The sequence below is a fragment of the Polypterus senegalus genome, chromosome 9 (assembly GCF_016835505.1).
Source record: "Polypterus senegalus isolate Bchr_013 chromosome 9, ASM1683550v1, whole genome shotgun sequence".
In the NCBI taxonomy this organism is placed as follows: Eukaryota; Metazoa; Chordata; class Cladistia; order Polypteriformes; family Polypteridae; genus Polypterus; species Polypterus senegalus.
The window spans coordinates 138,287,007-138,314,609 of NC_053162.1; positions in this window are offsets into that span (position 1 = coordinate 138,287,007).

Consider the following 27,603-nt stretch of genomic DNA (forward strand, 5'->3'; position numbering starts at 1 on the left):
ATATGGAAGCCCTGCTGAGATTGTCGGCTATGGTGCAGGCACAGGACCAGTGGGCCAATTCTGAACCGAGGTGTTTAGCACAATGAGTATGCATATGGTGAACAAACAAATCTAGGGGTGGCCTACGGGGGGAATGATGAGAGTTGCAAAGCTTTGATGTCTCATGGTGGTGATGCCAGCCTATACTGGTAAAGGCTGATGGCAGTCAAGAGTTGCACCATGGGTAGGAAAGCACAAGAGGCAACTAAGTCAACCCCAAATGTGTGCAGAGGGGCCACAGATGTTGGTTTGTGAACAGTTTATGCAGTGGCACATGGCCTGTCACTTGGGCAGAAGTGGTTGTACTGGCACCTGTGGCATGTTACCTTTCAAATTTTGATGTTAATTGTACAGTTGCATATGCTTAGATAGTTTGGGACAGGGGTCTAATTAGCAGTTAGACAGAGAACAAGTACAGATTAAAATTCACACAATAGACTCAATTGTAGTGGGCTAGTTTAGTGGAAGGTGTGGACTTGTCTCATTTTGAACCACCAGATCTGATGACATATGGAGACTGCAGAAAGAGTTGACGCAAGCTGGAGCAGATACAAGTCATCGGGAGCGCTTCCAAGTTCTTCAGATTGTCTTTGAAATAAAGAAGATATGTAATGGACAAATGGTCACGGACAACTTTTAACACTGGGAGAGCAAATACTGCAAATCAATGCACAAGTTATGCATCAGACTCTTGAAACAATTTAAAGACATTGTGTATAAAGACACTGTACAAAACATTCATCGGGGTGGAGTGTTGTGATGTAGGATTTTGCATATAACTTGATAAATGTTTTGTATGTCTTTATTTATAATTTAGGCAAACCAAGTGGTGAAAGGTATTCATGTTTGCCTTCCCCCATCCCCTTTTTACGACTGTTTCTTTGTAATTTTACGACAGGATTTGGGGGATGTGTCTTAAACCAGTTTGATGAGCATTTCTTTGCTAAAGTCTTTTCTCCCATCCCCCACACAAAGCCAGGTTAGTGTAATATATGGTCTTGGGGGGCAGGAGATAAGATGTTCTATTTCACCCATTGGTCTGAGGTATGGCTGTTTGGAATTGGCTAGTCTCAGAGGCCTTTAGTACCATGATGTCCTATTGGTTCTAGGAATTGGAGAGAACATCTATAAATGTACTTGCTCAACCACATTCTCTCTCTCTGACTGACCCACATATGAAGAAGCATCTCTCTGACTGACTGACATATGATGAAGAAGCATCTCTCTGACTGACCCACATATGATGATGAAGACAACACATTGAAGAGCACAGCTCAGCAGCCATATTGAACAGACATGTGGCTGAAAGCTGAGCACCAATGATGCCTTAACTAGAGACATTTAAGTAACTGCAAGTCTGTGTGCCACCTGAATTACACATCACCATTTTATCAGGTTGTATGGTTGCCAATATTCAAATGTACTTTGCATTTTGTTATTATTTATGAATTTTATCAGTAATACATTATTTTATGTGTAACTTAACTCCTGCTTGTCTTTTTACTACATCTAATTGCCTGAGGTTATAGATATAGAAGGGAAGGTGGGGATAAGTTATATACAGTGGTAAGTCTGTGAGATTAGGTATTCTAAGGCTACATATTAATAATACAATAGGGGACAGTAGAGCAATATATATATTACTCTACCAAGATAAAACAAAATTAATGCACTGTTACCTGTGCAATCTTACATAATGCCACAGAAGAATCCTGGCAACATGAGAAACTGATGAGACCAACATTGAACCATAGTAAACAATCTAAAAAGGTCCATGAAAAAAAATCATCATCCACATGTCAAGTCATTCAGTTATATGCTCACAACAGGAAAAACACATACATTTTTGGTTGAAATATTGTACTTCTGACTACTTATGGGAAATCATATCAGTCCATGCAGACGAAATATGTTCACAAGCTATTGAATGGAAGACCCGCCACTACCCATTATTCATGGGTCAAGAGTCATGTCTTCAATTTAAAAGCTAGTTCTTTTGTAAACATGTTTCTTTTATGTGCACTTCTCTGATTTATTTCTTTGTATTTTGCCCATTGTGATCATACCACTGGATAGCCTGACATATGGATTATGTGACATGAGTAACGTAAGAATTTTTTCATGATTTGTTCTGATATTGTTTGATGTTGTCCAGCGTTGGTCACCACAGATGCCCATTCGATCTACAAAAACCATGAAATTGAAATTTTTCTCAACCATCACCACAAAATATAAGTGGTAAGTAACAAAGAGGTAAGTTTAAGGTATAAGATGCATAGTGCTTTAAATGGGACTGTCAATTTTAGATTTCTCTTTTAATTGTGCCAGTAAGTAACTTTCCATTACAGATCAATTTTGAAATAAATTTCAGAAATCAAAAAATTTATGTCTTCATGATAATAGACACCACAGCCTAGAAGGTATTTGATTCTGGCACATCCAAAGATCAATTTACTTAGGGTTTCATAAAGACTGAATAATCAAGTTACTTTGTTACATGTAACTAGCTACATAATACAACACAAATGTTTGTGAGTTTGCGTGTCAAATCCTTCGGAGTAATATAATTGGTCAGTTTGCTGTTATGCTTAGTGAAAAGTGATTGAGGCAGGAAAGATGTAGGAAATCACTGAGAGAAGCCTTCAAACACATGAGGTGTTTCAAAGAATAATAATGATGTTTTCACAGTGGATAATGGGGGGCAATCTACTATTTGTGGCAGTCAAAAAGAGAACAGGAGGAAAGCAACTCGCCTCAGAATGATAGAGTCTGAGAAGTAGGGTTCATAGGATTACACTTGAGAGATGAAGCGAGATGATTTCTTAATATATTGACAAATATAGCAAAGATACCTTGTGCAAAAGTGTACACAATCCTACCACCACTGTTATGATTCTGGCTGCACAAAAATAGCAAAGAGGCCTCTTAAAAGCCCACAGAACAGATCTCACCCAAGGCAAGGCTGACCCAGGAAAAGGGAAGGCTTAAGGATCAACTAGGCTTCAAGCACAAATAAGCCTTAAAATTAAAAAAGCAAATTTCTAGAAAATGTCTCACCAGTGGGAGAAAGCATAAAAACTCCAGCTGGGGGTTAAGACAAGTTCACGAGAATCTTTATAAAACTGAAGATTTATTAACAAATAAGGGAAAAAAAACTAGGCAAAATATGGAGCTGCCTAAAAATGCAATCCTCAGCAAACAAAGTCTTAAAAACAGTCCAGTAATCAGAATTCTTAAAAGGAGCAAAATCATAACAAAAAAACTCAAAAGAAAATTCAACATTTATAGCAATTAACAATACCCACAAGAACAATCAAACCATCTCTGTCAGAGTGCACACAATTTACAATTGAAACACTTCTTCTTCTTCTTCTGGTACATGGCAGATCTAGTACCACTGTGCATTTTACATTTCTGCCAAATTCTGCTCGGAAGATATATTAATAATGCAGTTTCATCTGCTCTAATTGAAAACTTGTTGTATTTTTCTGTATTTTTTGAATATTCTATAAAAAGCAAGCTTTACTCTACAATGACCTAAAGCAGAGTTGGTCTTGGCACTACTCAACTTTCAATTTGATTACTGGGTGGCAAATATACAAACCATGAAGACCTGAACATTGACACAAATTGATGAATATCCTCAAGTCTGGTCTGCAATAGAAAAAAAATCTTGCCATCTTCTTTATATTTAATGCCTTGTGCCCCAGTTAATACAAACTACTGTCATTATACTAAAAATCCAATTACCCTTCATTTTCTCAGTATATGGAAACAATATAGGAATCACTTTAAAACAGATTAGCTTTTATCTGTTGTACCTCTACATAATAACCACCTTTTTCCACCTTCTCAAACATATACACTATTCATTGTCTGGAAAATGTCCAGGATTAAAATACTTAGAGACTTGTACATGCATAACAATTACACTTTAAATACAACTTCTCATCAACACAGTTCCTCTACTAATTTCACGCTAGAAACTTTGCTAAACAGAACCTGCCCATTTTTCCTCACATTCCACCTTATTCGATTTCAGAAGTATTATTGATCGGTCTTGAAGACTCAGAGAGCATCTCTACAATTTATAAAAAATATTTTATAGACCCCAGAGTACATCGGGATGAGGATCTGTCACTCAATATTTCAGAAAAGGAGGGGAAGGCAGCCAAACATAGAAAACACTCAAGCTCCATATGTGCAAAGCATTCAATCATTCAACACTGAACACATTTGTCTCACTTAAAATTGTCCAAAATGTTTCCAGGGCAAGATTGAACCTGTGAACATTGTAATCTAGCTCTAGCTTTACTGAGCCACATGTTTTTGGCATGTGCCAAATGAACAACATTTTGGACAGAACTCTTTGCATGCCTATCAGACAGTGTTAGTGTCAAAATCACTCCTAACCCTTTAACAGTTGTGTTTGGTGGACTCCCAGAAGCCCTTAAAGTGGTGAAGGACAAATAAACTGTAATTTCCTTTACTACACTACTAACATGTAAACTTACTGTATCTTGCTCAACTGGAAAACTCCCACCCCACCACTCTTAAGTCAGTGGGTAACGAATGTTCTATACATAATAAGCTAGGGAAGGAACGTTATCAAGAACATAGCAACCACTTTTGAGGTGGGGGATAATAAATTGGCAAAGTTATAGAGAATACAGGAGGGGATCAGAAAGGATAAAAAAAATATTACAAGTCTTAAAAACAGTTCAAGTTAGAATAAAAAAGCTCAGCCAGAAATAGCAAAACTGGACCATAGAGACTGGAATGTATGGAGACCTATAGATCATCAAATTCCCTAACAGGCCTAAAAATAAAAGGAAGTAGGTTTGCTATCAATGCATCAGGCTGTATTATTAAAGACTGATGAGTGAGAATGATGGACAAGGATCAAATAGTTTTTCAGAGTGCACTGCAGTATATGTAAGCGTAGGGAGAAGCAGAGGAACCACAATGTTAGATTCAGTAATAAACCACTAGTAGTGACACATAAAGGGGGTAAGCCAATTCTAGCTTGGGCATCAAACAAAACAATAGTATAACTTCAAGTCCACAACTGACACTCAACCCTTATCTGTTGGGTGGAATGCTTACTTAAAGGTTCATTATTATTTCAAAGATCTCTTGATATTAGGGATCTTAAATTAGTTCAGTATTTCATGGGGGTGGCAGTGGGGGTGAAGGATGCATGGCATTTTCAGAGTTGAGGTCATTTTATTAATGACATTTAATGCTGATGGTTCAAGAGTATAGGGATTACTTAATGATGTTAAAAATGTGACAGTAACTGGAGGATATAATGTTATGGAGAAAATCTAAAATATCAGTATCCTGATACTTTAAGGAAGTGGTCAAAGACAAAGATGGGAAGAGCACATACTTTTTGCAGTATTTGTTTAATGGGAGAAGGACAGATTTTGTCTTATGTGATTTTATAAAAGATAAGACTTTGGATTTTGATTTAGTTCAGTATGTGAAGAAGGTCACAGTGGGTATTAACCAAATAAAGCCTGATGTTTCCTGCTTAAATGGATATTTTATTACGGAAGCTATAATCGGAAATTGGAGTAATTAACTTACACAAATAGTGAGTAGTAGTTAGGCATGTAAGTACAAGATTACAAAGCATTGGGGAATGTTCCTGCCTGGTACTACTGAAGAACTGAAAAGAATGGGAGATAATAGCATTTGTAAGAATGCCAGACATGGGAGAAGAGTTGCAGTGTTTTTTAATCATTCAAATCCCTCTCAAAATCACATAGAATCTAAATCTTGCCAAAATGATTGAAGGCTTTTTTAATATTAAGGGCCAGTATAGGTACTGGATGGGAAATAGTTGGAACAACATCCATTATTTACAGAAGACATTGGATATTGTCTGCTGCTCGATGTGTACAGATAAGTCATGTATTGCCAGGATGGATTAATTTGTGGTTGACCAACTTGTTAAAGATAGGAGAGTTTTTTCACATAAGATTTTATTAACTAAATCAGACAGTAACTAGCAAAATGCAGTGGATTTTATTTAATTAAAAAGTAGGGTGACTAAGACAGAAATAATAGGATTCATCTCATTCTCTCCAAGACTTGATGCTGAGGGGAGACTTTTCCATGAATATTTTAGAAAACAGAAGTAATTTAACTCCAAAGAAACGATGGTGGCAAACTTTAATTCTTTGACAATGACAGCAATAGCAGTTCTGTTACTTTATGCAGCTGTTCCTGTATTTGACCCATGACATTAAAAATTGTTAAATTGTAAAATAACAAGTGACACCCTTAGTGGCCAGCCAAAAATATGAAGTTATCGACCAATTCAGTACTAACAGCATGAAAATCTTCCAGCTGAGAAACAAATGTAGTATAAAATTTAAACTTTTGGATCAAGGAGACTTTGAAGTGCTATCACAAAGACAGACAAACTTGAAAATAGTGTGGTGTGAAAGGGATTTTTAAGGTTGCATTTAATAATAAGGGTGCTGTAAGAGTCGATCTTAGAAAGTTAATGCTTTAAGTTAAACCCATATTAGTGTTTGCTTAATTTGAATAGAATCCAATTTTCTGTCATAGCTATAGATTATGGATTAGCATTTTACCCCCTGTAAGTCAACAAGGGATAGAATCTTCTCAGCTATATCAGTGATACAGTGTGTTAATTAAGTCATGCAAGTTAAGCCAATACAAGGAGCTGTGACTCATTCAATAGCACTCCAACCATCCATGCCATACTCTCAAAGCTCCCATATTCTTTACAACATAAACGGCGAAACTTGGCTTATAAACTTGAAGAAAGAGAAGACAGAAAGGCGGCAATTGATGATCTAATTACTTTTCTATGTCGACAGGCTAAGATGTTAATGCATCCCGTTTATGAAACTGCTCCACAAGGTAGCACAGAGAAAAAAGAAAAGACCAATAAGGGTAGGTCTCTGAAGTGTGGCTATAATATTTTCACCACAATTATTTCTGATGCTGCTGAAAAGGGGATGCGAGAAACCTCGGTCAAAAAGACTGCAACTGCTGTATGTGCATTGAAAAAGCCTTGTGTATTCTGCACTGACCAGCATACTCTTGTTGAATGTAGTAAAATCAAAGAACTGCCACATAAAGCCAGAATTGACTTTTTAAAACCTAAAAGTTTATGCTTATGTTGTCTCAAACAGGGGCATCTTGGTAAGAATTGTAAAGAAAGAAAGAAGTGTTAGATATGTTCTTTGCAGCACCCAGGCATCTTGAATTTCAAAAAAGAGGATGGAGCAACATATAAAGTTTCATCCAGTGTGGTAACATCAACTGAATGGGAAACCAAGAATGGAACTTGTGCCTTTACCGTTAAGGCAAACTCTAAGAAGAGCAAAAGGTATGTAGAAACATCACGCCTTTTTAGACCCTGGTAGTACAGTAATATTTTGTACTGAAAAGCATCAGAGACAGTTAAATCTTCAAGGGAGAAAAACACAAGTATTCCCCAAAACTTTGAGTAATTATGATGATGATTCAAAAATTCTAACCAAATGCTGTGTCTTATCAGATTTGCAAATCTGTGGTCTCAATGATAATGAATATATTGATTTGTCAAAGGTCTATATGCAGATCTCTATTCCAGTAAGAAGAGAAAATATTCCACCACAAGAAGACATCAAGAAGTGGACATACTGTATCTTGAGAAGGTATGTCTGCCATTCATAGACTCTGAAGTTGATCTTTTAATAGGTATCAACATCCCAAGGCCTTTGAGCAGCGGCAAGTCATACCTAGCAAATCAGGTGGACCTCACGCTGTGGGCCATATAAAGAATTAGATGACTTCGCAAAGCACAGTGGTAAGCTGTCTAAACATTCAATCCATCATGTGTCAATAACAGAAATAGAAGAAAAGTTGCACCATCAGAACAATTCAGACTTTCCAGAGTGCACCTGTGAGGAGAAGGAGGAAATGTTGCAGGAGGACATCAAGTTCATGCACATAGCCTGTTAGGTGGCCACTATTGCTTAAACTTGGATATGAAGAATGAAACACTTAAAGTGCGAAACAATTGGTGCATTGCAGAACAGTGCACTATTGGACTCAAAAGAAAGCTAATTAAATATTCAGATTTCCATGAAGACTATAAAGCCTTAAATGAAAGACATTATTGATAAGGGTTACGTCAGCGGTTCTCAAACTTTCATATTTTGCGCCCTTTTCTACCTGGAATAATTCTGCGCCCCCTGCATAATATAAGATAGATGAGAATAACCCATGATACAACTAACAAAGGTATGATACTCATGTGGTGTCGCGGTATCCTATCATTTCTACTTCCATAAGATTTGCATGTGTTTCGGCTAACTTCGATGAAATATTTGCAATTTATTTTTTTAAAGTGCTTTAATAACTATTAAAATGCCTTGTGTGGTTTTTGGTAGTAATTCTAATCCGAGAAACAAAGAATAAATTATTTATTGTTATTTAAGTATTTTTTATGTAAAGAAACAATTAAATATGTTTTAATTTTTAAAAATCTCGTAAATGAGAACACCGATGAAGTCAATCTGCGTGAAATGAACGTATTTTCGTCCGACAAATATTATACTGCTGTTAGTTGTATCATGAAAATAACCCAATACGTAGTAAATTATTTAACTCAATTTGGCAATATTGGCTACGCTGCCAATGTGGTGAAATCGCGCCACATTATCACCTGATCTACTGTTACCCGAATGTTCGCGATAGATACCGACACATCTCGAACTGTTGGATTGAAAATACACGACTATAAAAGCAGCAGCAGCGGCGCCGCTTATCAGTTAATCATTAGATCTATGCCTTAGAAATGTTTTATTTTAATTTTATCTATAATGCATTCGTTGTGATTATATGCTTGCAAATTTAAATTTGAAATAAAAATTTTTAAAATTAATTTTGATGTCTTTTTCATTTATTTGATGCCCCCCTTGTACAGCTTTAGTGCCCCCCTTCCCGCAGTTTGAGAACCACTGGGTTACGCTGTCAAGGTACCCAAAGAAAGCCAGAATTGCAATGAAGGCAGGGTGTGGTACATTCCACACCATGGTGTGTATCGCCCAAAGAAAAATAAGATTCGAGTGGTCTTTGACTGCACAGCCACCTACCTAGGGACTTTACTTAATGAACAACTGTTAAAAGGTCCCGATTTAACTAACACACTCACTGGGGTCCTTTCAAGATTCAGAGAGGAGCCAGTAGCATTAATGGCAGACACTGAACTCTTGTGGTGGCCTGAAGGTAACCTAAGTAAAGACTTGGAGAAATTTAAAATGACAGTACATCTCTTTGGTGCTACTTCTTCACCCAGTTGTGTTTCTTATACTTTATGTAGAACAGCTGAAGATACCAGAGATACTTTTCCTTAGGAAGCTGTTAACACTGTACTCAATAACTTCTATGCAGATGACTGCTTAAAGTCAGTGGCAACAGAAGAAGAAGCAATACAGCTGGCAAAGGACCTCTAAGCTCTATGCTTTAGAGAGGGGTACCCCCTAACTAAGTGGGTGAGTCACAGCAGAGCTATTTTATTGTGTATTCCTGAAGAAGACAGAATTCTGGAACAGTCTGCTGCCAATAGAACATGCACCTGGGTGCCCAGTGGTGCACAGAAACAGACAGTTTCAAATTTAAGATAAAGTTACAAAATAAGCCCTCTACAAGACAGAGTATTCTGTCTGTTGTTAGCTCAGTTTATGACCCCCTTGGCTTTCTAGCACCCGCCATACTGCCAGAAAAGTTTATTTTAAGAGACATGTGTAAAGATAAATAATAATAATAATTCTTTGCATTTATAAATGTGGGTGGGATGTAGAAGTGGAAGTCAAACACATTCAGAAATGGAAAAATGGATGGATGACCTACAGTTACTAGCAGACTACAATCTAGACAGATGAATCAAACGTGCACAGTTTTGAACCATAAAGTCAGCACAAATGCACTAAATTGCAGATGCCAATGAAGATGGATATGGCACTGTCACATACCTTCTCTTAACTAATGAGGAAGGCAAAAAACATTGTTAATTCTTAATGGGCAAGTCAAGAGCTACACCATTGAAGCAGGTCACAATTCCAAGATTGGTGCTGACAGTAACTGTTGCAGCAGTCAATATGGACAAAAATGCTAAAAGGTACCTTCAAATACCCATACAAGAATCCACATTTTGGGCTGACAGCACAAACAAACTGTAATTGAATTTACTTCACAAATTGGGACATAGACTTATCTTGCTCAACTGGAAGAATCCTAACTCTCCTGTTCTAAGTCCATGGGTAACTGATGTTATATATTACCAAAATTGGAAAAAATCAAATTCTCACTTAGAGGATATGTACAAAACTTTTTCAGAACCTGGCAGAATCTAATCATTCTAACATTTTAGAATAAGCATTTACAGTAAATTAAGGAAGCTGATTCTCTTCCCTTTTTTACTCTATTTATTTATTTTTCCTACTATTAAAGTTTTACTCTGTTGGCCTAGCTCTCTTTCTCATGGGTATGGGGATGATTTGTTTTGAACCTAATTTTGTAAAACTTGACCTTCTTGTATGGTATCTTATTTGATTTTAATAAATTTAATAAAATGTAAAAAAAAATATTTTATAAATGTTAAAATTCATACTATCTACTTTCTACACGTGAGTCTATTATGATCACTAAGCAGTGAAATTCAGAGTGAGTAAACATCTTAATGACTAATTCAGTGCAGTAGGTGCATACAGGTTTTCCCGTTTTAAGGAGAAGCTACTATGCTCCTGAAAACACACTCCATAAAGTGAATTTTTGTACTGCAAATATCTAATTACATTTAATTTAAATGGAAAACATTTTAGGTGTTCCTGGCCTAAAAATGACTCCTATTCTGGTTTAAATAACACATAACTACATGAAAACTAACAGAATGAATTTAATAATAGAATTCAAAACTAACCATAATAAGACATTGCCCTTCTTTAAGAAATGTTTAATAAAGATTTTTACCTGGATTTTATCCCTTATAGTTTCACATTCAAAGGAAGGGCCTTTTGGTTTTTCATGGGCTTTTCCAACTAGTTCACAATCTGCTTTGGACCTGTGGTGTTGATAATATTTTGAAAAGACATGTGAGCAACACATATAACAACATGAGTGAACCAAAGCAAGCAAACTAACAAGTACACCTCACTACAGCCTGCAGATCAAGCTCCAGCCATAGAAATAACTGAGACTGAAGACTGAATGTCACTAACATTCGCCCCCACCCTTAATCATCCAGTCCTGCCCCATTGTGTACTTGAATGTCTGGAAAGAAAATTAGGTGTACCAGCAGTGCACATTTGATTCTTCACATGCTTGAATTTTTTGAAGTTGTAGCAACATGTGTTTTAGATAATTGATTTACCCGTTGTTTGCAATTGTGTAGCCAATTTGTTTTCTGGCTTAATAATGAAGTAATGAAAGTGTTTTGCTAAATATATCGAAGTAAAAATAGTCATGCGCATTTGAAAATGTGATGTACAGTAAAAGTGAAAGTAGACTAAATTTTAAGTAAAGTACAAATATTCTCCTAATATACTTAAAGTCACAAGTACAGAAGCAAAATCATTCTACATTGTTATATATTCAATATGTGCAGAAACAGTGTACTTTTGTTTAGTGTTTAGTTTGTGTTTTTCAGTGATCTAGGACAAAGAAGGCATAGGGTAAAGCATTTATAGTATCCTTTGTGATACTTATAGAGAACTAGTCGCATACAGGTATTTGCAACGATTTTTAGGTAAGCTAAATGCATCAAATACATAAAAATTTTGTCACAACTAAATCAACAGTCTAAATGGATTTTGATTGGCCTCAGCAACATAACACCTATTATACTGAATTTGATGGAGTAGCAGAACTTGTACATTACAGGTTGTCTCTTACATGGCATAAAATAATATTAGCAATTAATCAGACTCAACAGTGTAAATGTAAATGAAAGCATTAAAGAGGTGATGTTAGATAAACTTTAATATCCTTCAGGTACAAGCTAAAAAATGTTACTAAAACCTTTTTTGAGTTTCAGGGCCAGAAAAAAATTCAAGTGAACCGGTACACTAGTACTATTAGCTAGAAATACAAGAGCTATTAGTTTGTGTGGGATATAAGAAGCAGATGTCCCTTCCAGGGTCATACTCTGTTTTGTGTTGGATGCTACCGGAATTGGGTCTAACTCCCATACCTGTAATCCTGGATTAGGAAAATTCAAAAAGACAATGGATAAATGGATGTATGTGTAAGTGAATCATGATATTGCAAGAATTGTGACTATTGTGCAGCACAAGTATTTGTCTTACTACATAACCATAAATAATAATTAAATGAATAAGATAAAATCACCTCTCTTATAATCAACAAAAACTGTCCTACAGCCAGCAGCAGTCACATTACATTGGACCGCTCTTAAGTAGTGTTTGTGCACAAAGGACTTATCAGCTGCTGATAGCTGATTGCAAGTATATATTTTCATTCCATTTCACATTAATTGAAAGCAAATAAAATAATACACCCAGCAGAAGAAACAGAACTAAGACCAGTGATGACTGGTAGGAGTGGACCATCTACTCCTTGAACAGTGGCCGGACATAGAGGCTCTTTGTTGCAGTCAAAAGTCAATATCCAATTCCTTGGTTTTGCAGATTACTGAATATCATATGCTGAGAGGCTGGGTGAAGGCCTAAATTTCTTTCCATTGATTTACTTAGTTAGCAATATATACGAATCATAGGTACCTAGTAAAACTATTCACATATTTATACATGTAAAGCACTGACTGGTGAAATGGCATGGTGAGGTTCATTAAGGGAGTTTTTGGGATTGATTACACCAGCAACCACAGAGTCTGTAGTATAATGCCATAGTCACACTCTGGGTCACATCTGAGGAATCTGAGGAAATGTGAGCGCTGTACTGTAGAACTGTTAACTGCATGGTGTATTGAATAGAAGCAATTTTCAAAAAGTACTCTAAGTGTCATGGTCTGTTTTTAAACTGTGGCTATAGGGTGTTATATCTAATGTAGGGAGACTGGATTCTCCCAAAAAGAATATGAGACAGCCCCTTTGATGACGCTCCGCAGTTACAGGGGCTGAGGATATTGCGGTTTTAAAATGCTGCGTACAAACACATTTACACTGCTCATTCACACAAAACTCGTAAGAACAAAACCAAACAAATACAGCCTTCAAAGCCATATATATATATATATATATATATATATTGTGGTCCCCGGCCGGGACGCCCAGGAGGACGAGAGGAGGGCTTGTGCCTCCTCCAGACCGCGAGGGGGCGTCCGTCCTGGTTATGCTGGGGCCCGGTAGGGGCTTGGAAGCCCAGCCCTGGGGACCCGGGCCACCGCCAGGCGGCGCCCCGATGCCGGTTCATCCCGTGTGGTCCTCGGCCGGGGCTGGAGCCCGGCCGGGACGCCTTGGAGAACCAGAGGAGGGCGTGTGCCTCCTCCAGACCGAGAAGGGGCATCCGTCCTGGTTATGCAGGAGGCCTCGGTAGGGGGCTTTGAAGCCCACCCCTGTAGGGACCCGTGGCCACCGCCAGGCGGCGCCCCAGTGCCTATTTATCCCGGGAGCCCGCACTTCCGCCACACCGGGAAGTGCCGGGGGGAAGACGACAGGGGAGACACGGACAGCTCCCGGGTGCGCAGCCGGCACTTCCGCCACACAGGGGTGTGGCCAACGCTAAGTGCCGGGAAGCAGCTGGAGCCCATCCGGGTTCCTATAAAGGGACCGCCTCCCTCCAGTCAGAGGTGGAAGTCGGAAGGCAGTAAGACGGAGCTGGAGAGAGGACAGGAGGCGGCCAGAGCAAAGGCACAGAGACTGTGGGCCCTGGACTTTTGGGGGATTCAGTGCGAGAGGCACTGGGGTTTGTGAGTGCACGTGACTATTGAAACATTGTAAATAGTGTAAATAAAGAGTGTGTTGGGTGCAAAAATGTTGTCCGTCTGTCTGTGCCGGGGCCAGCGGTCACAATATATATATATATATATATATATATATATATATATATATATATAAGGTACTTTATTCTTGTGTATTTTATACAACACCTTATGTAATTGATTAGAGCATATTGCTATTTTAAAATACTGTCTACAACCACATTGATACTGCTTGCATACTTTGTAAGTCAAACATCTACCTCCGCATGTTTCACATATAAGTTTGTTGTTCTCAGAACCAAATATATTGCTTTTCAAAAATTTTAATTCTCTCTAATGCTCTTCTGTTAAATGAGCACAAACACGTAGTTATATTACACATTGTGATGGACAACTGGCGTTTCAGTCTGTCCGGGACATCCCTCAAGAGAAGAAAGCAGCCTTTTTCAGGGCACTACATACCATAGATGGCTAGCATGGCATGCTAGATGGCAGCTCCCCTGGAAGGAAATGGTTCCTCGGATTCCCGCAGGGCAGCATGGGACATGGAGTCCGTCTCTTCAGCCCTGTTGGGTGCGTGGGTGCCGCCAGGGAGAGCTCACCAAGAACCCGGGGACTATTACGGTTACTCCAACCTAGAAGTACTTCAGGGTCACAAGGACGGAAGCCCAGAGTATTTTCGGGACACTTGATGAAGGACGATGTGGTGTTGACCTGGAAAATAAATACTTCTGGGTCAGGGACTATAAAAGGACAATGGGAAATCCAGCAGATTGAGCTGGAGTTGCGAGGGAGTGTGACTGAGCTGCTGGGAGTGGAGGATTGTTGTTATTGTGATTATTGCTTATTATTATTATTGGAGAATTGTGGAGTGTGCAGTGCTTTGGGCATATTATTTCAAGAAAATAATTAAAATTATTATTGGTGCTTTTACAAGGGTGTCTTGGACGTCTGTCTGGTGGGTTCAACGGGGCAACAGCGACCCCTAGCGTCCACAACATTAAGCACATGGCTGCAGCAAGGTGTCTCAAAGCTGAGTGTCTTGCTATCATACTAGCACAGCTCCTAGTTTGTAAGCCTCACTTCACAAATACAGACTATATGAGTACATTGATATTGCTTGTTTTGAGTAGAATTGATATGATTGGTGATTTTTAATGCATTAAAGGATATACTCTCCAAAGTGCTCTTTCTACAATAATGTGCATACTGTTCTGTTGGTAAACTAAGACACCAGTCATCCCTAAAACATAAGACAAATGAGGATTGTTAAAAATGAAATTGGCACACTAAGCATTAAGCAATAAATATGTGACCGCCAGGGAAATATGAGAGGTGAAAAAGGAGCAGGGATCTTATTTAAAAAACTTTACATGAATTCAAGTGTGAATATGAATATGCCAAAAAACAGGAAAATACATATGTCAAAAAACATTTGATTCATTAAACCTGGTGTTCACATATTTGTATGCAATTCAACTTTCATAAATCACAATCATCCTGCTCCTGCTGCAGCACCCCCTGGCGGCGCCTGTGGAACTCTACAGAGCTACACAGAACTCCAACCCCCATGCAGCCCTGAGGGAGTCCAAGGCACCGCTGCAACCTGGGGAGGCTGCCATGTAGCGTTCAGGGGGAGATACTGGGCTTCCCACCCTTGTCCCCTTGGCAGATGTGGTGAAGGAGTGTCCTAACCAGGCGTGGACCAAGGCCATCCTTTCACAATATATAATAGGCAGATTTACCTGTAAGGTAAGACAATGGCAACAACAGAGAAGAAAAATATAAAACTTTGAAGAATGTGAGATTGAAGTTCTCATCTATAAATTACATGCATGCAAAGTACCTTTATTTCATGGACAAGATCAAGCGTTATCAACAAGACAAATAAATTTAATGTTAAACTTCCATGAATACAGTGAGCTCTACCAGTCACGCCATACCTAATATAAAAAAAAAAGATCCAACCTAAGAGAAAGAAGCAGATTGCTTGTCGCTGGCATAGTGTGCTTGCAGCAGGAGGTGGAAAAAGCACATTTCCATTTCGATATGCTAATGACATCTGTAATTGGAGATGCCTTGTTATGTCAGAGCAGTCCTGACATTTGGTCAGTCTCATCTTGGCATCATAGAAGACTTGTGTGTTAATGGAATGTAACTGTTTATGGTTAACAAAAGCAGCTCTATTCTTGCAACCTTACTGCAATGTGGATGCAGTTCACTGTACAGATTACGTTATGAAAACTGGACACTGCTACATATTACATGTTTATGTTGACTGTACACCCACACCATACAGAAACTAAATGTTGTGGCTCTTCACGTGGTTTATGGCTTTCATGGCCCTGAATCCTTGGCTGAGATATTCATGTCCATGTCAGCCAGTTAAACTCTGGTAGGTGCCTGTTGCCAGAAAGCCAACCATAGTTAAAACCTGAGTATGAACAGGTACAGGCCAATTTCAGGCAGCTTGTCTTTTTAATCAGGACACTAATTAGTACATCATCCCAAAAGAAAGCCTCTTGGAAGCCTAAATTAATTGATAAGCCAGTCATCATCATATACAAAATATCCCTAAATGCTAGTTCCCTTCAAATATGACTATTTATATACTCTTGGAGTAGCACCAAACAAGCCATGTTGTGCCAAACCATTAGACTATGAATAGGTTGTAGGGTATGAAATTTATAGATTCCTTTTTGATTTATTTTTTTAATTTTATTGATTTTATTGTATTCATTCCATACAAATAGAGCAATTTTTACAAAAATAGGATTGAAAACAAGTCAACCCCCATCCCTGAGAAAGAGAGCATGTCCAACAGAGTAAATCTTAAAGCAAGTAAAAATAAGTAAATCGATGAGTTTTATAATTAGCGGATAAAGGTAAATGGAGAAGAAAAAGAAATGGGGAGAGAATCTGCTTCCTCAGTGCTTTAAGAGCTTATTCTAAAATGTTATTGATTAGATCCTGACAGGTTTTGAAAACGATCTGCGCAGATCCTCTAAGTGAGAATTAGATTTTTTCCAGTTTCAAATAGTATAAAACATCAGTTACCCACTGACCTAAAAGAGAAGAGTTAGGATTCTTCCAGTTGAGAAAGATAAGTCTACGTGCCAGTTGCGTAGTAAAGGCAATCACAGTTTGTTTGTCCTTCTCCACTTTAAGCCCATCTGGAAGTACACCAAACACAACTGTTGGTGGATTAGGAGGGATTGTGACACCAAGGCGGTCTGAAAGGCATTTGAAAATTTTGGTCCAGAATGATGTTAATTTAGTGCAGGCCCAAAACATGCGACCGAGTGAGCCTGGAACTTGATTGCAGTGTTTGCAGGTTGGATCTTGCCCTAGAAACATTTTGGACAATTTTAAATAAGACTTTTTTTTTTGAGATGAATAATTGTATGCTTTGCACAAATGGTGCTTGAGTGAATTCTCTTCATTGCTACCTTCCACTCCTTTTCTGAGATATTGAGTGAGAGACCCTTTTCCCACTGTCCTCTTGGATCTTTGAAAGGGAGGGACTGGAAAATGGTTTTTACATATTGCAGAAATGCTGCCTGAGTTCTCGAAACTGAGCAATATTTTTTTCCAGCATGGAGGTAGGTGAAAAATGAGGAAAATTGGCCAAGGTCTGTTTAACAAACTTTCTAATTTGAAGATAGTGAAAAAATGTGTTGCTGGAAAGTTAAATTTGGAATGTAATTGTTCGTAGGATGCAAAGATGTTGTCTATGTACAGCTCTCTAAGTGATTTAATCCCAAATGTTTTCCAGATATTAAAAACTGTATATGTTTGCGAGGTTTGAAAAAGGTGGTTCTCGTGCAGAGGTATAGATTCCTATATGCAGCGAGTGAATTGCATCTGTGTTTTTACTAAATGCAATTACTGACAACTAGGGGATTGCCCTGGTTTCTAATCCTGTGAACTGACAAAAGAAAAAGCCCAATGAAGTTCTTCCATCCAAATATGCAACAGTGGGTCTCATAAAAGGCAACTACATTAGAGAGTATACATCATAGTTATCACTTTTGATGTTTTAATATGTTTGTCATGGCTCAGTGATATAAACAGTTATACATATTAGTTATCATTTAGCTTGTTTGGTTGTATTTCCTTACTTTATTTAAGTATGTTGTCATTTCTCACTGTTTTCCAAAATGATACATATGCATGGTCATAGTTGCAAATATACACATGTTCTCCCATATGGTTTTCTTTTATGAATCCTGACTTTTGTGTGCAAAGTGTATACACATTTTGGGCATCTTTTTGTGCGTATGCAAGTTTTGTAAATCTTACACTAAGAGATCAGATAGAGACAGGCTAGTGTGGTCAGAAACAGGCAAGGCTCCAAACTGGTAAGGTAAAAAAATTACATCAAAACCAAAAAAAAAAGCAGAAAATTGTATTGAAAGATGCAAAGATTCTAACAATAACTGAAAATTTTTAGCCCGCTCTATGGGGTTTTAATGCATAGATTTGAATAAAGGAGATTTAAACAGAAGCTACTCGATGATTCTGTGTCTTGCAAACTAACAGTCACATGGTAGCAGTAGGGCACCATTACACAAAAGATGGCCGCAACTATGAAAAAAGCACAAAATGGTGGGAACAACATTAGAATTGAGAATAAAATACTGAAAAAAGGAAATTGGCACATTCCAAAATTGAAGTCAGCTGATTATCCATAGTGAGTAATGAGAGTCTTTTAGCCTTTGAGTCTTGATTCTTCAAACTTAACTAATTTGTGTATTAAGCAATTCCAGGGCAGTACAGTCTACATTTTGTGCTAATTTCTTTAAATTGAGATTATTTTGTTTTTTAAGTCTAGCTTTTACTTATCTGAGAACTGAGTTTGTTTTTGTAATGCAGTAATGGAAATTCAGTTGGTCTCCAAATACAGTTGCAGCAAGCCTGTGCTGAAGAAAGATATCACTCAGTTCTGCATTTAATAAAAATAACAGAAAGTCAATTGTACCGTGAGCTCAAATTGAGCCAATAAGGTATCTTCTATAACCAGAAGGTGCACATTTTAAGATATATGAAGATAAGAGGCTTCTCTAAACCTCATCAGAACTTTATTTATTTCACTCCTAGAAATGACTCATGTGATACTCTCTTTCAGTAGCTTTTTAATATTTGTGTTGTGTATACAAATGGTAACTTTGTGCAATAGAAGTTCTTGATATAAAGGCAGTAAATTATCAGAATAAATAATTTCTACAAATGCTGGATGCTTTAGTTGAAACTACATTGAACTTAAAATTAGTACTGTAGATAGAACTCACTTACAGACACAGGCCAGAAGGCCAAGCACAACATAAAATGTAAAAGGGTAATCAATCTTAGTGAAATAGAACATAATTTTCTTTGTTTATTTTGGTTTTGGCAAGTGATGCAATGAATCAATTTTGCCATTGCCATGACTTATGCAAAAGCAAATATGTCTAGTTTGATAGGGCTTACTGATTGGTCAGTGTTTTAATAAAGGTCCAGTTTGTCCATTAACTTATTATTTATTTTTCAAACACTTATATAGATAAAAATTCATAAGCAATCCTAATACACATTGCTTGCAATGTCTCACAGGTCTGAATATCACACAATACTACTGATAGCTATTATAGTCTAGGCATCTAACCATTTTCTGAAGAATGTTTACAGTATGAGTTTCTTTGACTTAATCAGAAATGTAAATGTAATTAAAAACTGAATCATGTAGCATCCACCACTATTTTACTTTCTATTCTATTTTTATTCTTATGGGCAGGACTATTGGTCAGCTGCATATAGCATAAATTTGTTATGTTTTTGTTAAAACTATTATATTGCTGAGAATCAGTCTGATGAACAATTACAGTATGTTCATTAAAGTATGCAATTGAATGCCTGTAGTTTTCTTCTTCTATTTATTTTTTTTAATCCAGACAAGTAAACTTGTAAATAAGATCAGATGTATGTTATGAAGGTATGAAAATCAGATAAATCATGAAGCAATGTGAATAAGTCAGACTTTATTAAGCTTCTGGTACAAAAACCAAAAAATCTAACATTGTGTAATGTTTAAATGTTATATATTTAAATGCAACACCTGCTTCTTTGTAAAAGAAATTTGCTTTCTGTCTTTAATATGGATGCACATTTGGTTTTCCCAGGTCTTCTATTCACCGTGATGTATTTGTGCAGTTGTATTACAATTGCTTCAGGATTAAAAATACAAGCATGACAGGCTCATTTATTTAATATTAATTCTAAGACCATAATCTTATCTTGTTGAATTGTTCTTTGCATTATTACTTGTAGTACTCAATGAAACTTGCAGCTTCATATTTCTCTTTCAGTATGCTCTGTACGTGATTGCTTTAGAAACATGCTTGAATGAATCTTAACTGCAAATTTAAGTTTTGTTTTTATCCAGTCTACTCCATTGTTTTTATATAACTTAATTTCTCCTTCTCACTTTCTAACCCGGGACTGTCTTTCAGATTTTAACATTTATTCTATGAAACATTTTCAATGTTTTCTTATCTTATTAAAACTCAGGTGCTGGAAGGGAATATAGACAAAGCCAATAATACCCTGAAATAGTTTTTAAACAGATTTTCCCTCTCTCCGTCACCACAACCTTCCTCCTAAGGCCAATTCCCCACACCATCTCTACTGCATTAAAAACACCCTGTATGTATTTCACTCCTACCTCTTTGACTTACATGGCAAGTGATGAGTCCTCCTATGACCATCAGTACGGACTGTCCAACTTGCACACAGCTTTGTTCCCCCCAGGGTGCTAGATGGCATCAACATTGATTCCCACAGGACATCATGGGTCTTAATTTGTCAGCTAAGCTCTGTTGGGTTCTGTGGGTTTCGCCAGGGGGTGAGGTGGGGTCTGGGGAGCCATACTTTGTGGGGCTCCAGCCTTACTCCAAAGTGCCTCTGGGCTAAGCCGCAGGGACACTGGCAGTACTTCCAGAGACAATATAAAAGGAGCTGTTTGTTTCAGATGTTGATTAACTTTCTCTTGCTTTTATTATGTATTGTTTAGATTACAGTAATTCCCATTTTAGTGATGTTTATGAAAATAAAAATCTTAATCATGTAATTGAAAGTTTTATTTTTTGTTTTTTTTCCAAAACCATTTGCCAAATAACCTCTTGGTACAATATTTGAATTCCTATCCATTTTCCATTCATCTTTAATACTCTGCTATTCACTTATAAACACCCCAAGGTACCCATCTACAGTTCATCTTTTACATAGTGGATATATATCAAAATCTTGCTGTGCTGTCCACGGCAAACCTTCCTTTAGACACTTAAACCAACTTTCTGGACCTGCAAGATAAATGACAACAACAATGAAAACAGCATAAAAACATAACCTTCTTAACTAAACGGTGGGATAATGTAAAGAATTCCAGGGGCATTTTTATCCTATTAATAATGTCACCACATTTAAATACTTTGTCACATTTTTGACTTTGAGAAAGTGCATTAAATACCCTCATAATAATAATGCAGAAAGGCAATGGCCTCAAGCTACAACTGTTTACTTTCTTTTTCTTCCTACTAACATTCCTTCTATTATAGAAAAATAAAAAGAGCTAAAGATAAGAACGGCACAAAGAATAAAAGGGAAATCCCCTTTAGAGCTACAGTCAGGACAAAGTACATAGGTACCTGCCCATGAAATTTCCTTGTGGTTGATAATTATGTTAATAAATAAACGGTAATTCCTACAAATGATAAATCCTCCTTTACTGTATGTGCTCAAAAAACACACTTGACATTAAAAAAACTGTCTGTATTTTCATATATGAATCTAGAAAAAACAGCTACAGTAAATCTTTTTTATGTTAGCATAAATATATTTTGTGAAACTGTTAACTGTTGTCATGACACAGACCTGAATGTAAATCATTGTTACTGTGTGATAATGATTGTAAGGAAAGATGCCTCAAAAATATTTTTCTATTTATGTGTTTCTATTTATAATTTATATTTATTTATAAAAATGTTATATTTAGCTATGATTATTCGTGGTCTGCATATTTTTTCCACACTTACAAATATGTCAGTAATACTTAACAGGCCATCTATTTGTTGATTACTGCTATGTAAAAAAACTAAACAAATGCTTAGACAACACACAAAATTGAGACATACATTAGTCACTCATGCAGTCAAATAAGACATTAACAAAGAATTAATTTGTGCTCGTGACAGTACATGAGTAAGGTGTACCTTACCAAGCCCCAAAGTATGGTAACAGTTTTGTTTAGGCACTGCAAAAACACATCTATCACTCACTTACTGTTACGTAACAAGACCTAAACAATGGCTTCTTTTGGTCTTCATAACACTTACAAAGCACCCATAAAGTGTTTAGTGATCTCTGCAATGTGACCTATGTCACATGTGTGTGCTTGGGGAACAACTTATGGTCTTAGATGACGACAATATTACCACAGTCCACCCGAGGGCACTAAGCAATAAAGGTATTTCTTCTTCTTTCCCCTCTGCAGAAAGGTTAATTGACGTGCTATCATCCATGATGTCATTTCTGGGGTCAGCCCATCTGTATCTGTCTTTTCCTCCCAGAAACCATCATAAACGGAACTACAGCCATCTTGGAGCAAACTCAACCGATTCAACTGGACTAGTCTTGATTAGTGTTAACACATGTTTCTTGCACCTTTTGTGCTGTTCACAATATACAGGGTATTCCCTTTATGAATTTATTTTGTGTTTTCTTACTCCTACTCACAAAACTTCACTTTGAAATGGTCTGTGGTGGCTTATCTGAGACACATTTCTCTCGATATTAGATATTTAGTATAAGATCTGTGAATCTTTCATATTAATAAGTCATGAATAATCTGTCTACTGCGCCTATTACAAACCAAAGCACACACCTCTTAACTTTCAGAAATGGCACCACTAGGTTGTTGGCACCCAAACTCTTAAAAATAAAGGTGCCAGAGATGCTTCAGTGTGATGCCTTAAAAAGGAACTATTTTTGTTCCCAAAAGACTCATCTACAGTATTTGAAGGTTCCAGACAGAATGTTTTATTAGATCCATAAGATGATCATGAGCCAATTATAACAGATCTGAGTCATAATTTTAAAGTAACTCTTACTGTATACAATAACAAAGGCTATGTCCAGATGTTCTTTAATGTTAAATTCCTTCAAGGTAGCCTACTACACATCTAAAATTTAATTTATTTTTACATATTAGAATTTGTTCAAAGCACATATGCAAACAACTTTTCCTATAATGGAATATTTTTTTCTTAGGCAATAAGTCTACGAAGAACCATGCAACTCAGTAAAGAACTTTATTGTGCCATTAAAGATCTGTTAATTTTAAGAGTGTAGGCAGCCACCTATGTAAACTAATGGATTGACTGGCTCTGGGTATTGTATTCATAAAAGCAGTGTTAATGTTTGTGATGCGCCATCTATTGAAATGACAAAAGCAATGCATTTTATTACTAAAATTGTGTGATGCTCCATAGCAACTAGATGGACACACATACAGACAGACACTTATCCTTTTATTAAGGTGGATACAGTTGACAGTAAGTAAAAAGGGAATCCTGTTCAATTTTGACAATATTATATCATTAAACCTTTGCTTTTATAGCACAGTGGTGTAGTGTTTAGTAATGATTCTTCACAAGACCATGTATAAACAGTGCGTATGCACGAAAATGTTGCGGAAGAATGTTCCAGGGTTCAAATTGCGATATATAAAATCTAAACTTGGCGTAAAGCCACGCACATTTCCGCGGTACCTCATACCCTGTCGTACTCAAGTTCTCCGCTCGGTTTTGCAGACTGGCGGCACCCAGTGTCAAAGCAGTGCTACTGCTCCTGTGTGGTTTATCTTTCTTTTTCAGATCCACATCCCTGACGTGGCTTTATAAATACACTGAAATTAACCGCATTTTGTTTATAAGTTTAATGCATCTGATTGTAATTAACCTGTAACAATATAATGGTCCACAGAATGGTCAAACTATTCTAAATACCATAACTGCTTTAGCGTTGTTATTTTCACTGCTCCTTCTTCTTCTTCCTCCTCTTTCAGCTGCTCCCATTAGGGGTTGCCACAGCAGATCATCTTTTTCCATATTACTCTCACTGCACCACTCAGAGTATTTATATCACTGTATCTGAGTGGGGAATCAAAGATCTACAGAAGCTGAGAAAGAGAATTATCAGTATACAGCATCAAGCACACACTGCCTCAGCGATGCTGTCTATTGAACTGCACTCATACGGCAAACGTTTCAAAGCCTTTCCTGTACGGAACTCACAGTTCAGAAACAGTTTCATCCCAAGAACTCTAAACGCACTCAATCAGTCCATCAAGTCCATCAAGTGCTCCTTGTAGAACTGTTTATACTTATAAGTACAATGACAAAAGTGATATGTTATGTTAGGTAGAATGCCCAGAGGGGACTGGGTGGTCCCGTGGCCTGGAACCCCTGCAGATTTAATTTTTTTCTCCAGCCGTCTGGAGGTTTTTTTTTTTGTTTTGTTTTTTCTGTCCACCCTGGCTCCTTTTCTATGTTAACTAATGTTGTCTTATTTTAATTTCTTATTTTGTCATTTATTTTCTTTTCTTCATTATGTAAAGCACTTTGAGCTACTTTTTGTATGAAAATGTGCTATATAAATAAATGTTGTTGTTGTTGTATCACCAACTGTAAATGTGCACTACAGTTATAATATTGCACAACCCATTTTATAAAGCGTGTATTTACATATGATGACAATATCATTTTAGGATGAAATTTAGCAAAACATGTTTATTATATTATACAGTGTGGACGCGGCCCTGACACAGACAGGCGGACATGTTGCAATTCCACCACCACACGTTTATTTACACTATAAATATTATTTACAAGTTCAAAAGTGCACCCAGACAAACTCCAACTCAGTTCTGGCCACTCAATGCCTTTCTTCGGGCCGCCTCCACTCTCTCTCTCGTCCTTCTTCCACTCGACTCCAGCTCCGAATGAAGGGAGACGGCCTCTTTTATACATATCCCGGATGAGCTCCAGGTGTTTCCGACACTCCCCCATTGGCCACGCCCCAACGTGGCGGAAGTGCCGGCTATTCTCCCGGCAGCTCACCCGGTGTCCTCTTCAATCTTCCCCCCAGCACTTCCGGGTGTGGCGGAAGTGCTGAGGTAACAGGTCCCCAAGGCATTGGGGCGCCTCCTGGCGGTGACCACGGGCCCCCAAAGCAACCAGGGCGGCGGCCCCATGTGATCCAGGGTGGGCGCAGACCCACATCCCGTCCCTCACGGTGTCCCGGCCGGGTCGTTGCCCCTGGCATCCCTGACAACAGATAAAACTTTAACTTAATTTAAATAATCTATACTGTTAATAATTACACATGTGAGGACACGGTGCCAGCGCTATCGATTTGCTGGCGCTCCGAACGGAGCTGATTGTGTGGCGATTGGGTATTTGGAGAAAGAAAACTAAGGACAGGAATTGGAGGTTAGTACGTTTGAAAGAGACAGTACTGCTACAATAAAGTATTTCATTGAAGGTCGCGCACGGCGCAGCAAGCATCTCGCGTGAGACATGAACAATCACTGCACCACCGTGTTCCCATGTTTAATAACATGATTTAACTCCTATCATCATGAAAATGATATCAAGTATACATCTCAGTATTTTAATTATTCAGAGAGCTGTAATATCACAAATGTAATGGATTCTGTGTCTTGTCGGAGGACGAGAAAGCCGGTTTAAGAAGCATGTTGTGATTCACACACAGAGCACAAAGAAGATGAAATACAAAACAACAACTGCATTTAACATGCTACTTTAGCTATAATGGAATTTGAGAAACTAGTAAATTAAACGATTTTAAGGTGAAGTTTATGATGTTCTACTTTAATGACAAAATAAACTATGTGATTAAAGTGGAAATTTAGAGATTAAAGTTGACATTTCATGCTTTTTTTTTCTCCTGTATCCTAATAAGCTTTCATATGACACTCAGATGGTGGGCTACAACTCGCCTTTTCATGGCGACTTTGATATCTGATAACTTCTTTTTTATTTCGGGCACTGTGCGACTTTGTGAACGTGAGCTTTCTAGTTTCTCCGACACTCTTGTCACTCGATCAATTTCCTTTTGTTGATTATACCACTGTTTAAACCAAGAAATACTATGTTTTTCTTTGCCTCCACTTGGTATTTGCTGAAATTCTTCTATTTTCCCACTTGCTTTTCCCATTGTCTTTTCACAGAAGGCTGAGCTTAAGGGCTATTTATATTGATTTGCACATTCAAAGAGGCATAATTTTGGGAGGAGACAGGGCAGGACAGCAGGCGTGTGCATGTGCATTACTTTTCACACTGACCGGGATTTATGTAGCGGAAGAATGTGGAAGTTTGCGTATGTACATTTATGAATCTGGATTTTTGTATGCATACGCACATTCCCGCTTTTGTGCTTATGCCATGTTATAGTGTGAATTCTAAGCATGGCGTTATACATGAGGCCACAGGAGAACAGAATTATGTTCTCGCCCAATCACAGTCCATGTACAATTTATACATTCATTTTGTGCATGCATAGGATTTTTTTTATTACACTGGATTGTCTATTAGATGCCAAAGATGAGTTTGCTTTACTCAAAACTCTAAAGTGTGTGTGGGTGTGTGTCTGTGTGAATACACCATTCAGTAAACTGGACCCCGTCAAGTTCAAAAACTCTCAGCTTATTTGTGCTATCTGTCCAATGATATTAAGGTGGGCTCTTCACAGACTTAAAGTTTATTAAATAGGATGGTGCAATTTTGGAATTTCCCTTATAAAAGATGTGCTACTACCCTTTTTCTGGTAACACCATGAACATGTTTGCTTAATTTTTTTTCAAACTGTCGCCTACTGAAATGAACAGATGATTCAGGTTGACGATTCTGCAGAGGTTGGGCAGGGTATATTTGTTGACCCTGATTAGTTTCAAATAGACTTTGGGTGACACTTTTGCCTCATAGTTTTAATGACAACAGGGTTACCATAAAAGTAAAATTGAAACAAAAACTGAAATCTACAAAGTGGACATCATAGGCAGACCTACTATGACCTAAGATTAGTTTATTTGTATCTGCTTTTCAGAGTTGACTTATACTAATGACATAGATCTGTTTCCAAGATAAACATACACATTAAGTAGCACTGATTGGCAGAAAATGTCCAGTTTTGAACCTCTGCCAAAAATTAATTTTAAAATTACCATCAAATTACTGCAAAGATAAGGTAATGGAAGGAAGAGGATGTGGCAAAAAAGGGGATCAGAGAACAACATCATGAGAAAACTTTAGACAATCACTATCATTAATCATGTTTGGAAATGTAATCATCATTTTTCATAGTATTTTCAATCTTCAATCTTTTGGAGATGTACCAGAGTTTAAGAGGAGTGTGCAAATCTAATATACAGAGCACAGTGTGTGTGGAACCATTGGTCCAATGGCAACAAAATTTTGCACACATATCCAACTTTTTATTTTTATTTTACTGCTCCAGCACACTCCCGTGACCTTGTGGTTGTGATGTAGCGGGTTGGATAATGGATGGATGGATACACT